This window comes from Phacochoerus africanus, chromosome 4, assembly GCF_016906955.1.
Source record: "Phacochoerus africanus isolate WHEZ1 chromosome 4, ROS_Pafr_v1, whole genome shotgun sequence".
Lineage (NCBI taxonomy): Eukaryota > Metazoa > Chordata > Mammalia > Artiodactyla > Suidae > Phacochoerus > Phacochoerus africanus.
The window spans coordinates 21,061,807-21,074,395 of NC_062547.1; positions in this window are offsets into that span (position 1 = coordinate 21,061,807).

The window sequence follows — 12,589 nt, forward strand, 5'->3', positions numbered from 1 at the left end:
ACACACATATATATATATATATATATACATTCTTTTTCTCACACTGTCCTCCTTCATGCTCCATCATAAGTGACTAGATAGAGTTCCCAGGGCTATACAGCAGGATCTCATTGCTTATCCTCTCCAAATGCAATAGTTGGCATCCATTAACCCCAGAAGCCCAGTCCATACCACTCCCTCCCCCTCCTCCTTTGGCAACTATAAGTCTGTTCTCCAAGTCCATGAGTTTATTTTCTGAGAAAAGTTTCATGCATGGCATATATTAGATTCCAGATATAAGTGATACCATATGGTATATGTCTTTCTCTTTCTGACTTAATTCACTTAGTATGAGAGTCTCTAATTCCATCCTTATTGCTGCAAATGGCATTACTTTGTTCTTTTTTTAATGGATGAGTAGTATTCCATTGTGAATATATATATTCACATATATATGTATACATATATTATACATACATACATACATATGTATATATAGTACATTCATCTGTCATTGGACATTTAGGTTGTTTCCATTTCTTGGTTACTGTGAATAGTGCTGCAGTGAACATATGGGTACATGTGTCTTTTTCAAGGAAAGTTTTGTCTGGATATATGCCCAAGAGTGGGATTGCTGGGTTATATAGTAGTTCTATGTATAGTTTTCTGAGGTACCTCTATACTGTTTTTCATAGTGGTTGTACCAATCTACATTCCCACCAACAGTGTAGGAGGGTTCCCTTTTCTTCACACCCTCTCCAGCATTTGTTATTTGTGGACTTATTCATGATGGCCATTCTGACTGGTGTGAGGTGGTATGTCATGGTAGTTTTGATTTGCATTTCTCTAATTATCAGAGATGTTGAGCATTTTTTCATGTGCTTGTTGGCCATCTGTATATCTTCTTGGTAGAAATGTCTATTCAGGTCTTTTGCACATTTTTCAGTTGGGTGGTTGGCTTTTTTGCTGTTGAGTTGTATAAATTGTTTATATATTTTTGAGATTAAGCCCATGTCAGTTCCATCATTTGCAACCATTTTCTTCTGTAGGTTGTCTTTTTGATTTTTTATGATTTCCTTTGCTGTGCAAAAGCTTGTCCGTTTGATTAAGTCCCACTGGTTTTTTTTTGCTTTTTTTTCTGTTTCCCTGGGAGACTGACCTGAGAAAACATTTGTGTGGTTGATGTCAGAGAATGTTTTGCCTATGTTCTCTTGTAGGAGTTTGATGGTGTCTTGTTTTATATTTAAGTCTTTGAGCCATTTTGAGTTTATTTTTGTGCGTGGTGTGAGGGAGTGTTCCAGTTTCATGGAATTACATGAGGATGTCTGGTTTTCCCATCACTACTTGCCGGAAAGACTGTCTTTTTCCCATTTTATATTCTTGCCTCCTTGGTTGAAGATGAATTGACCATAGGTGTCTGGGTTTATTTCCGGGTTCTCTACTCTGTTCCATTGCTGTGATTATCTATTTTGGTACCAATACCACACTGTCTTGATGACAGTGGTTTTGTAATATCGCCTGAAGTCTGGGAGAGTTCTGCTTCCCGCTTGGTTTTTGCTCCTCAGAATGGCTTTGGCAATTCTGGGTCTTTTGTGGCTCCATATAAACTTTAGGATTGTTTGTTGTAGTTCTGTGAAAAATGTCCTGGGTCATTTGGTAGGGATTGCATTGAATCTGTAGATTTCTTTGGGTAATATGGCCATTTTTACACTATTAACTTTTCCCATCCAGGAACATGGAATATCTTTCCATTTCTTTGAATCCTCTTTAATTTCCTTGATGAATGTTTCATAGTTCTCAGCATATAAGTCTTTCACTTCCTTGGTCAGGTGTATTCCCAGGTATTTGATTTTTTGGGGTGCAGTTTTAAAAGGTGTTATTGTATTTTTATATTCCTTTTTAAATATTTCATTGTTAGTATACAGAAATGCAACCAATTTCTGAATGTTAATCTTGTGTCCTGCTACTTTGCTGAATTCGTTGATCAATTTGAGTAGTTTTTGTGTGGAGTCCTTAGGGTTTTCTGCATATATATTATCATGTAATCTTCATACATTGACAGTTTTACCTCTTCTCTTCCTATTTGGATGCCTTTTATTTCTTTTGTTTGTTGGATTGCTGTGGCTAGGACTTCCAATACCATGTTGAATAAATATTGTGAGGGTGGGCATCCTTGTCTTGTTCCAGGTTTTATCAGGAAGGCTTTTGGCTTCTCTCCATTGAGTAGTATATTTGCTGTGGGTTTGTCATAAATGGCTTTGATTATGTTAAGGTATGTTCCCTCCGTACCCACTTTGGTAAGAGTTTTGACCATGAATGGGGGTTGGATTTTGTCAAATGCTTTTTCTGCATCTATTGAGATGATCATGTGGTTTTTGACTTTTCTTTTGTTAATGTGGTGTATGACGTTGATTGATTTGCATATGTTGACCCTTCCTTGTGCACCTGGGATGTATCCTACCTGGTCGTGGTGTATGATGTTTTTGAAAAGTTGTTGGATTCATTTGGCTAAAATTCTGTTGAGAATTTTTGTGTCTGTATTTATCAAAGAATATTGGCGTGTAGTTTTCTTTTTTTTAATATAATGATTTTAATTTTTCCATTATAACTGGTTGACAGTGTTCTGTCAATTTTCCACTGTACAGCATGGTCTTTTTTGGTAGTATCTTAATCTGGTTTTGGTATTAGAGTTATGGTGGTTTCATAGAATGTCTTTGGGAGTGTTTCTTATTCTTCAACCTTTTGGAAAAGTTTAAGAAGGATGGGTATAGTTCCTCTTTGTATGTTTGGTAGAATTCACCTATGAAGCCATCTGATCCTAGACTTTTGTTTGTAGGGAGTGTTTTTATTAATTACACATTCAGTTTCAGTTCTAGTGATCAGTCTGTTTGGTTGATTTATTTCTTCTTGATTCAGTTTTGGCAGGCTGTAAGTCTCTATAAAGTTGTCCATTTCTTCTATGTTGTTAAATTGTTGGCATATAATTGTTCATAGTGTTCTCTTATGGGTTTTTTTTTTTTTTTGTACTTCTGTAGTTGTGACTTTTCCTTTTTCATTTCTTATTTGGGTTTTTTTCTCTCCTCTTCTTGGTGAGTCTGGCCAGAAGCAGTGGGTAGGGATAGTAGTCCATGCCTGGTTGCTGGGCTCTTGATAGTAGCAAGGGTCTGTAGGAAGGTGGCACAGGCTACTCCTAGTTGCAGGGCCCTGGGAAGTGATAATGAGCCTCAGGCAGATTTTGGCAGGGCCTGGAGCATTTGGCAGTGGCAGTGGCAGCATGTTTGAGTTCCCAGGGGAGTGAGAGCAGCAACAGGTGGTCTTCGGTCACAATGCCCTCTTCTGCAGTGTCCTCTGAGGTGATTGGGGCCATAAGTAGTGCCTGTTCACAGACCCCTAGTGGTGGCAGGCTACACCCACCTCTGGAGTAAGAGATAACTGTGGCAGTTTGCCTTTGCCAGCTGTAGACCACACAAGAAGCACCTTGTCCCACTTAGGCTACACAGGAGGTTCTGCACAGGCCATGCAGTGCCCTAGTTGCAGGGTCCTGGCAAGTGAAAGTGATCAAGCATGAGTGGGCACTGCCCAGAGCGTTTGGCAGTGGCAGCAACAGGGTGGGTGTGTTCCCAGGGGAGTGGGAGCAACAACAGGTGGTGCTTGGTTACAGTGCCTTCTTTTTTGCCAACCTCTGAGGTGGTTGGGGCTGCAGGTGGAGTCTGTTCACAGACCCCCAGTTTTTGTAGGCTATGCTTCCCTCTGGTTTCTGAAATGACTGCTGTGGTTTGTTCCTGATGCCTGTAGATCATGCAAGAGGCACCATGTTGTGTTTAGCCCCCTGCTGCCCTTAGCCCACACAAGAGGTGCCTGGCCACCTGTGGCCTGCACAAGAAGAGTCCTGGCTTCTGAGAACCTGAGGGTGGATGCGGTTAGGTTCCTATGGTGGCCTGCCCCTCCTCCTCTTGCCCTCCCCAGCAATGGCACCTTGCTTTTCCTGCAGGCCCAGACCTCCTCCCAGGTTCCCTTGGCTGTGGTGTTCTGCTCCCCAGCTCATGGCACACAGCTCCTTAGCCTCTCAGGCTGTCTCCACACAGCCCAAACTAGTCCTCTCCCTGGAACTGATCTCTGGAGCCCGAATCTCAGCACCCAGCTCCTTCCCAAGCATCTCAGGCTGTGGTGTCACGGTGTCTGGGGTGGTGGTGCCGATGCACTTTTATCTTATCCCTCCTCTTAACAGACAGCCTTCTTTTACATTTTTATTGTGCTTGACCTGATTGAGAATTATTCGTAGAGTAGAAGATACTGTCATGAAATTTCATGTTAAATATGAGAAGTCTATATGCAAATAAATGAATAAACAAATACATAACATAGATGAAACAAGTTAAAACCTTCATTTATGTAATGAATTTATGAATTCCATTAAGACTCATTTTTTCCTATTGATTAGCAAAACACTTTCATGCAATCTGGCGTGTTTTTTTTTTTTTTTTGGAGCATTCAAGGAGTGTTCAGGTTTTAGATGTGCAATTACCATACTGAAAAGCAAGAAGCAACATCTGGAGTGAGGAAAGGGGCAATGGTGAACAGAAATAGAAGCTCATTTATTTCCAAGCTAGAAGGTGGTAAAAGGAAAAGTACAGCATTCACACCTGGGTGTGCAAATCAATATCTATTACACTCCATTCAAAATGCTGGCAGCCCCTATTATAAGGCTGCTATGAATGTATAAGATAACAACTCTGCTGAAGGCTTTTGGTGACAGCTGTATGATGGAGCATCTACTATCTAGAGCAAGTAAAACTTGGGTACAGTGAGGTGCTTTCAATAGGATTTTACTCTATATGTTTTGAGTCACCTAATAAAATACAATTTCATATCATCTAATCATCATTTCTGCTGCTGGCAGAATAACTTCTGCTCTGGGAAGCACATTGCTAGAATCCACTGCCACAGCCTTGTGTTTGGGGACCAATGATTGAATTGAGCTTGTAACAAAGGTAACTATAATTTACAGATAAATAGATAAATGTGTAAGTAATGATATTCATTTGGGACATGCATTGCTAAAGGTTGGGGGCCTCTGCCAGGAAAAAGAACTGCCAGGCTTCTTGTCTGGTTTTATTAAAAAGTAGTTGTCAAACCCTGAAGGACATCTTTCCTTCCTTTTGTCAAAATATATCTAAATTCTTTCATGTGTCTCCAGATTTGGCTGTTGTTTAATTATGTATTGCCTAAATACTGTCTTGACAGCATAAATTAATATAAAGGTAATTGGTCTGAGGTATTTGTAAAGTCTGGAAAGGTAATATTGATCAGTGCTTCCTAGACATGAGTGAGTCCACATGGTCAGAATTGAGGAAACATAGCACCAGTTTTATTATTTGATGAATTTCAGAATAGAAATTGCCTTCCTTCTTCCCGCTTTCTTGCCAAACTCCAGTGTATGTATGTATGTATGTATGTATGTATGTATGTATGTATGTATGTATGTATGTATCTATCTATCTATCTATCTATCTATCTATCTATCTATCTATCTATCTATCTATCTATCTATCTATCTATCTACCTTTCTACCTATCTGGCCTGATTGTAAATGAATATGTTTATTGACGAAACCTGGAAAATATAGAGTCACATGAAGAAATTAAAATCACTCACTACCCAAATACAAATATTTAATATGTATCACTCAACATTCATTCATCCATCAGACATTTACTAAGCTATCTAATGGATACAGGCAGTCTTCTAGGTGCCACAAATACGTTAGTGTCCAAAACAGACAAAAATCCTTACTCTCTTTGAAATTACAATTAGATGAGTAAATAAACAAATAAATAAGTAAACTGGGCAGTTGTTGGATATTTCCATGCTGCTGTGGGAGATTGAGTTTTTAAAGACCACATCAACCAGCTCCTTTGTCGTCTATGTTCTGGTTGGCTTCAGAAAGTGAGAGGCATTGGCAGGAGATGACGTAAAGGCAAGGGAGGAGGGTATCTATCTGTAGGGCCATGGGTGCACAGTGGATTTACTCCTTTGCTCAGGCCACAGCACTTGTCTGGCAGCCCTCTTCTGCAGTTACCACTTTGTTTCCAGGTTCTGATAACTGCTCTCCCCTTTTGCTTCCTCATAGCATTGCCTCTCCTCACATTATTGCTTATCCTAGGCTGCTTTGCCCTGTTTTGCTGATTTTCCTTAACTCTGCCCACACCCTTGTAAATAGTCCCTGTGTTAAATTCTTTTCAATGACTGTACTCTGTATGCCATCTGTTTCTTCCCAGCACCTTGACAGATAAGTTTAATATGCTACAGAGTGAAAAATGCTAAGGAGGAGAATTAAAGAAGGGTTTGGAGATTGAAATATTTGAGGAGTTCCCGTCATGGCTCAGTGGTTAACAAATACAGTGAGGAACCATGAGGTTGCCGGTTTGATCCTTGGCCTTCCTCAGTGGGTTAAGGATCCGGCGTTGCTATGAACTGTGGTGTAGGTCGCAGACACAGCTGGGATCTGGCGTTGCTGTGGCTGTGACGTAGGCAGGCGGCTACATCTCTGATTAGACCCCTAGCCTGGGAACCTCCATATGCATGGGAGTGGCCCTAGGGAAAAAAAAAAGCAGAAAAAAAAAGCAAAATTTGAGAATAGCATGGGATTTTATTTTTTTTATTTATTTTTTTAATTTGTTGAAAATCTTTTCTTATTTTTTTATTTTATTTTTTTTAATTTTCCCACTGTACAGCAAGGGGGTCAGGTTATCCTTACATGTATACATTACAATTACATTTTTTCCCCACCCTTTGTTCTGTTGCAACATGAGTATCTAGACAAAGTTCTCAATGCTATTCAGCAGGATCTCCTTGTAAATCTATTCTAAGTTGTGTCTGATAAGCCCAAGCTCCCGATCCCTCCCACTCCCTCCCCCTCCCATCAGGCAGCCACAAGTCTCTTCTCCAAGTCCATGATTTTCTTTTCTGAGGAGATGTTCATTTGTGCTGGATATTAGATTCCAGTTCTAAGTGATATCATATGGTATTTGTCTTTGTCTTTCTGGCTCATTTCACTCAGTATGAGATTCTCTAGCTCAATCCATGTTGCTGCAAATGGTATTATGTCATTCTTTTTATGGCTGAGTAGTATTCCATTGTGTATATATACCACCTCTTCCGAATCCAATCCTCTGTCGATGGACATTTGGGTTGTTTCCATGTCCTGGCTATTGTGAATAGTGCTGCAATGAACATGCAGGTGCACGTGTCTCTTTTCAGTAGAGTTTTGTCCGGATAGATGCCCAAGAGTGGGATTGCGGGGTCATATGGAAGTTCTATATATAGATTTCTAAGGTATCTCCAAACTGTTCTCCATAGTGGCTGTACCAGTTGACATTCCCGCCAACAGTGCAGGAGGGTTCCCTTTTCTCCACAGCCCCTCCAGCACTTGTTATCTGTGGATTTATTAATGATGGCCATTCTGACTGGTGTGAGGTGATATCTCATGGTAGTTTTGATTTGCATTTCTCTTATAACCAGCGATGTTGAGCATTTTTTCATGTGTTTGTTGGCCATCTGTATATCTTCTTTGGAGAAATGTCTATTCAGGTCTTTTGCCCATTTTTCCATTGATTGATTGGCTTTTTTGCTGTTGGGTTGTATAAGTTGTTTATATATTCTAGAGATGAAGCCCTGGTCGGTTGCATCATTTGAAATTGTTTTCTCCCATTCTGTAAGTTGTCTTTTTGTTTTCTTTTTGGTTTCCTTTGCTGTGCAAAGCTTTTCAGTTTGATGAGGTCCCATGGGTTTATTTTTGCTCTCATTTCTATTGCTTAGGGAGACTGACCTGAGAAAATATTCATGATGTTGATGTCAGAGAGTGTTTTGCCTATGTTTTCTTCTAGGAGTTTGATGGTGTCCTGTCGTGTATTGAAGTCTTTCAGCCATTTGGAGTTTATGTTTGTGTGTGGTGTGAGGGTGTGTTCTAGTTTCATTGCTTTGCATGCAGCTGTCCAGGTTTCCCAGCAATGCTTGCTGAGTAGACTTTCTTTTTCCCATTTGATGTTCTTGCCTCCCTTGTCAAAGATTAATGGACCATAGGTGTCAGGGCTTATTTCCAGGCTCTCTATTCTGTTCCATTGGTCTGTCTGTCTGTTTTGATACCAGTACCACACTGTTTTGATGACTGTGGCTTTGTAGTATTTCTTGAAGTCTGGGAGGGTTATGCCTCCTGCTTGGTTTTTGTTTCTCAGGATTGCTTTGGTGATTCTGGGTCTTTTGTGGTTCCATATAAATGTTTGGATTGTTTGTTCTAGTTCTGTGAAAAATGTCCTGGGTAATGTGATAGGGATTGCATTGAATCTGTAGATTGCTTTGGGTAGTATGGCCATTTTTACAATATTGATTTTCCCAATCCAGGAGTATGGAATATCTTTCCATTTCTTTACATCTTCTTTGATTTCTTTGATTAAAGTTTTATAGTTCTCGGCACATAGGTCCTTTACCTCCTTGGTCAGGTGTATTCCGATGTATTTGATTTTGTGAGGTGCAATTTTAAAAGGTATCATATTTTTGTATTCCTTTTCTAATATTTCATTGCTGGTATACAGAAATGCAACTGACGTCTGAATGTTAATCTTATATCCTGCTACTTTGCTGAATTTATGAATCAGTTCAAGGAGTTTTGGGGTTGAGTCCTTAGGGTTTTCTATGTACAGTATCATGTCATCTGCATACAGTGACAGTTTGATCTCTTCTCTTCCTATATGGATGCCTTTTATTTCTTTTGTTTGTCTAATTGCTGTGGCTAGGACTTCCAAAACTCTGTTGAAGAGCAGTGGTGAGAGTGGGCATCCCTGTCTTGTTCCAGATTGGAGTGAGAAGGCTTTCAGTTTTTCCCCATTGAGGATTATATTTGCTGTGGGTTTCTCATAAATGGCTTTGATTCTATTCAGGAATGTTCCCTCTATACCCACTTTGGCGAGGGTCTTGATCATGAATGGATGTTGGACTTTGTCAAATGCTTTTTCTGTGTCTATTGAGATGATCATATGATTTTTGACTTTTTTTTTGTTAATGTGGTGTATGATGCCGATTGATTTGCGAATGTTGAACCATCCTTGTGAACCTGGGATGAACCCCACCTGGTCATGGTGTATAATTTTTTTGGTATGTTGTTGGATTCGGTTGGCTAAGATTTTGTTAAGAAGTTTTGCATCTATATTCATCAATGATATTGGCGATAGTTTTCTTTTTTGGTGGTATCTCTGTCTGGTTTTGGAATGAGGGTGATGGTGGCATCATAGAATGTCTTTGGGAGTATTCCTTCTTCTTCAACCTTTTGAAAGAGTTTAAGGAGGATGGGCACCAATTCCTCTTTATATGGTTGATAAAATTCACCTGTGAAGCCATCTGGTCCTGGGCTTTTATTTGTAGGGAGTGATTTTATGACCTCTTCAATTTCATTTCTAGTGATCGGTCTGTTCAGTTGGTCTGTTTCTACTTGATTCAGTTTTGGCAGGCTGTAAGATTCTAGAAAATTGTCCATTTCTTCCAGATTGTCAAACTTGTTGCCATATAGTTGTTCATAGTATTCTCTTATGGTTTTTTGTATTTCTGCTGTATCCGTTGTGATTTCTCCTTTTTCATTTCTAATTTTGGTTATTTGGGTTCTTTCTTCTTTTTAGTGAGTCTGGCCAGGGGTTTGTCAATTTTGTTTACCTTTTGAAAGAACCAGCCCTTGGTTTTATTAATTTTCTCTATTGTTTTTTGAGTCTCTATTTTATTGATTTCTTCTTTGATCGTTATAATTTCCTTCCTTCTGCTGACTTTAGGCCTTTTTTGTTCTTCTTTTCTAATTCATTAGGTGGAGGGTTAAGTTGTCCATTTGGGATCTTCTTCTTTTTGAGAAAGGCCTGTATTGCTATAAATTTCCCTCTGAGCACTGCTTTCACAGCATCCCATAGATTTTGAGAGGTTGTGTCTTCATTATCATTTGTTTCAAGGTAGTTTTTAATTTCCTTCTTGATTTCCTCATTGACCCATTGGTTTTTTAGTAGCATGTTGTTTAGTCTCCATGCAGTAGGTTTTTTTCTCTTCCTTTTCCCATGGTTGGTTTCTAATTTCATGGCATTGTGGTCAGAGAAGATACTTGAGATAATTTCTATGCTCCTAAATTTATTGAGATTAGCTTTGTGTCCCAATATGTTCGATTCTTGAGAATGTTCCATGAGCATTTGAGAAGAATGTGTATTCTTTTTTTTGGATGTAGTGTCCTGCAGATTCAATGAAGTCTACCTTTTCTATTGTTTCCTTTAGGATCTCTGTTGCTTTATTGGTTTTCTGTCTAGAGGATCAGTCCATTGATGTGAGGGGGGTATTAAGGTCTCCTACTATGATTGTATTCTCATCGATATCTCCCTTTATGTCTGTTAATATTTATTATATGTATCTGGGTGCTCCTATATTGGGGCATATATATTGACGATAGTAACATCCTCTCCTTGGATGGATCCCTTAATCATTAAGTAGTGTCCTTCTGTGTCTTTCTTTATGTCTTTTGTTTTAAAGTCTATTTGTCTGATATGAGCGTTGACTCCTGCTTTTCTGTTTGTCTATTGGCATGAATATTTTTCCCCACCCTTTCACTTTCAATCTACATGCATTCTTTTGTCCTAAGGTGAGTTTTCTTGTAGGCAGCATATTGAAGGTTTTTGCCTTTTTATCCACTCAGCACTCTGTATCTTTTGATTGGGGCATTCAGTCCATTGACATTTAAGGTGATAATTGATAGATGATTATTTATTGCCATTTGAACCTTGTGTTCCAGTTGATTCTATGGTTCTCCATTCTTCCTTTCTTTTTTTTTTTTTTTTTGGTTGGATGATCTGTTATTATCTGCTTGAGTGTATTTTTTTTTCATTTTTTGTGAATGCATATTTGCTTTTGGCTTGTGGTTGCCCTGTTTTTAAGTATGCTAACCCCTTCCCATAATTGTGTGTTTTAGCCTGATGGTCCTGTAAGTTCAAACACTTCATTACTATATTAAAATTAAGATGAGAAACATACAAAAACACAAACAAAAGGGTTATTACTCCTAACATCCCTTGCCCACATTTTATGGTTTTGATGACTCTTTTTTTTTTTTCTTTTTAATTTTATTTTGTTTGAGGCCTGTTCATGATTAAATCTGTATGCTGGCTTATTTGAGTGATGCTCTCTGATTGTGGTTTCCTCAGTCCTAGTTCTTCCTCTTCTTTTTTTTTCTTCTTCTTTTTTTCTTCCCTTCCTTTCTTTCTTTTTGGTTTAGAGAAACCCTTTCAATATTTCCTTTACCTGGGTTTTGTGTTGCAGTACTCTTTAAGTTTTTGTTGTTGGAAAAAATTTTTATTTCCCGTTCTACTTCTAAATGATATTCTTGCTGGATAGAGTATTCTAGGTTGCATATTTTTTCCTTTTAGCACTTTAAATATCTCTTTGCCATTCCCTCCTGGCCGGTAGTGTTTCTGTAAGAAGAAGTCAGCTGATATTCTATGGGGGTTCCCTTGTAGGTAACATTCTGCTTTTCTCTTGCTGCCTTTAGGATCCTCTCTTTATCACTAACTTTGGCCATTTTTATTATGATGTGTCTTGGTGTGGGTCTCTTTGGGTTCAGTTTGTTTGGGGCCCTCTGTGCTTCTTGTATCTTGAACCCAGTATCCTTTAGATTTGGGAAGTTTCCAGCGATAATTTCTCCAAATATATTTTCCATCCCCTTATCTTTTTCTACTCCTTCTGGAATTCCTATTATGCGTAGATTGGCCCGCTTTATATTATCCCATAGGTCTCTTATATTGCTTTCCAGTTTTTGGATTCGGTTTTCTGTCTGTTGACTGGATTGAGTGATTTCCATTATTCTATCTTCCATATCACTGATTCGTTCTTCTGCATTATTCATTCTGGTTTTTACTGCCCTTAGTTCAGTTTGCATCTCTGCAAATGAATGTTCTAGTTTTTCTTGGCTCCTCCTTATATTTTCTAGTTCCTTTCTGAGGGTATCTGCATTACTGTTCATATCTTCTCTTAATTCCTTCAGTATTTTCACTATTTCTCTTTTGAACTCCAGGTCTGTCTGACTGCAGAGGTATGCTTCATTGTTGACTGTTTTAGGTGAGTTCTCCTGTTGGTTAGACTGGGGGTGGTTTCTCTGCTTCTTCATCTTGCTTGTTGTTTTCTTTCTCCTGAGGGAGTTGTACTCTCCGTTTTTGGGCAGTGTTTGCCTTGCCACTGCCGTGGAATATTTCCTGAGGGCTGGCGTAGTTGGTCAGTCTTTCTTGAGGCAGTGTGGCTTTTCTGGAGTGTTGATAGGGCTAACAGTATTTCTTTGAAGCAAAGGAGGACTTCCTGAGGGCAGACAGGACTGGGAGGTCCACACCACGATGGTAGCAGATTTCACTTGGTCATGCAGAGCTTGCTCTGGTGTTTTTAGGCTGTGGGGTTCTTGCAGGGGGTTGGCGGTGTTGGGCAGCTGTTCCTCAGGAGTGCAGCACCCCCTGGGGGCTGGAGCAGCTATTTGGATCACTGAGAACCTAAGAGGCTCTTCCCTAGGGCAGCCCAACTCAGAAGGCTGGCCTGAGAATGTAGGCAGATC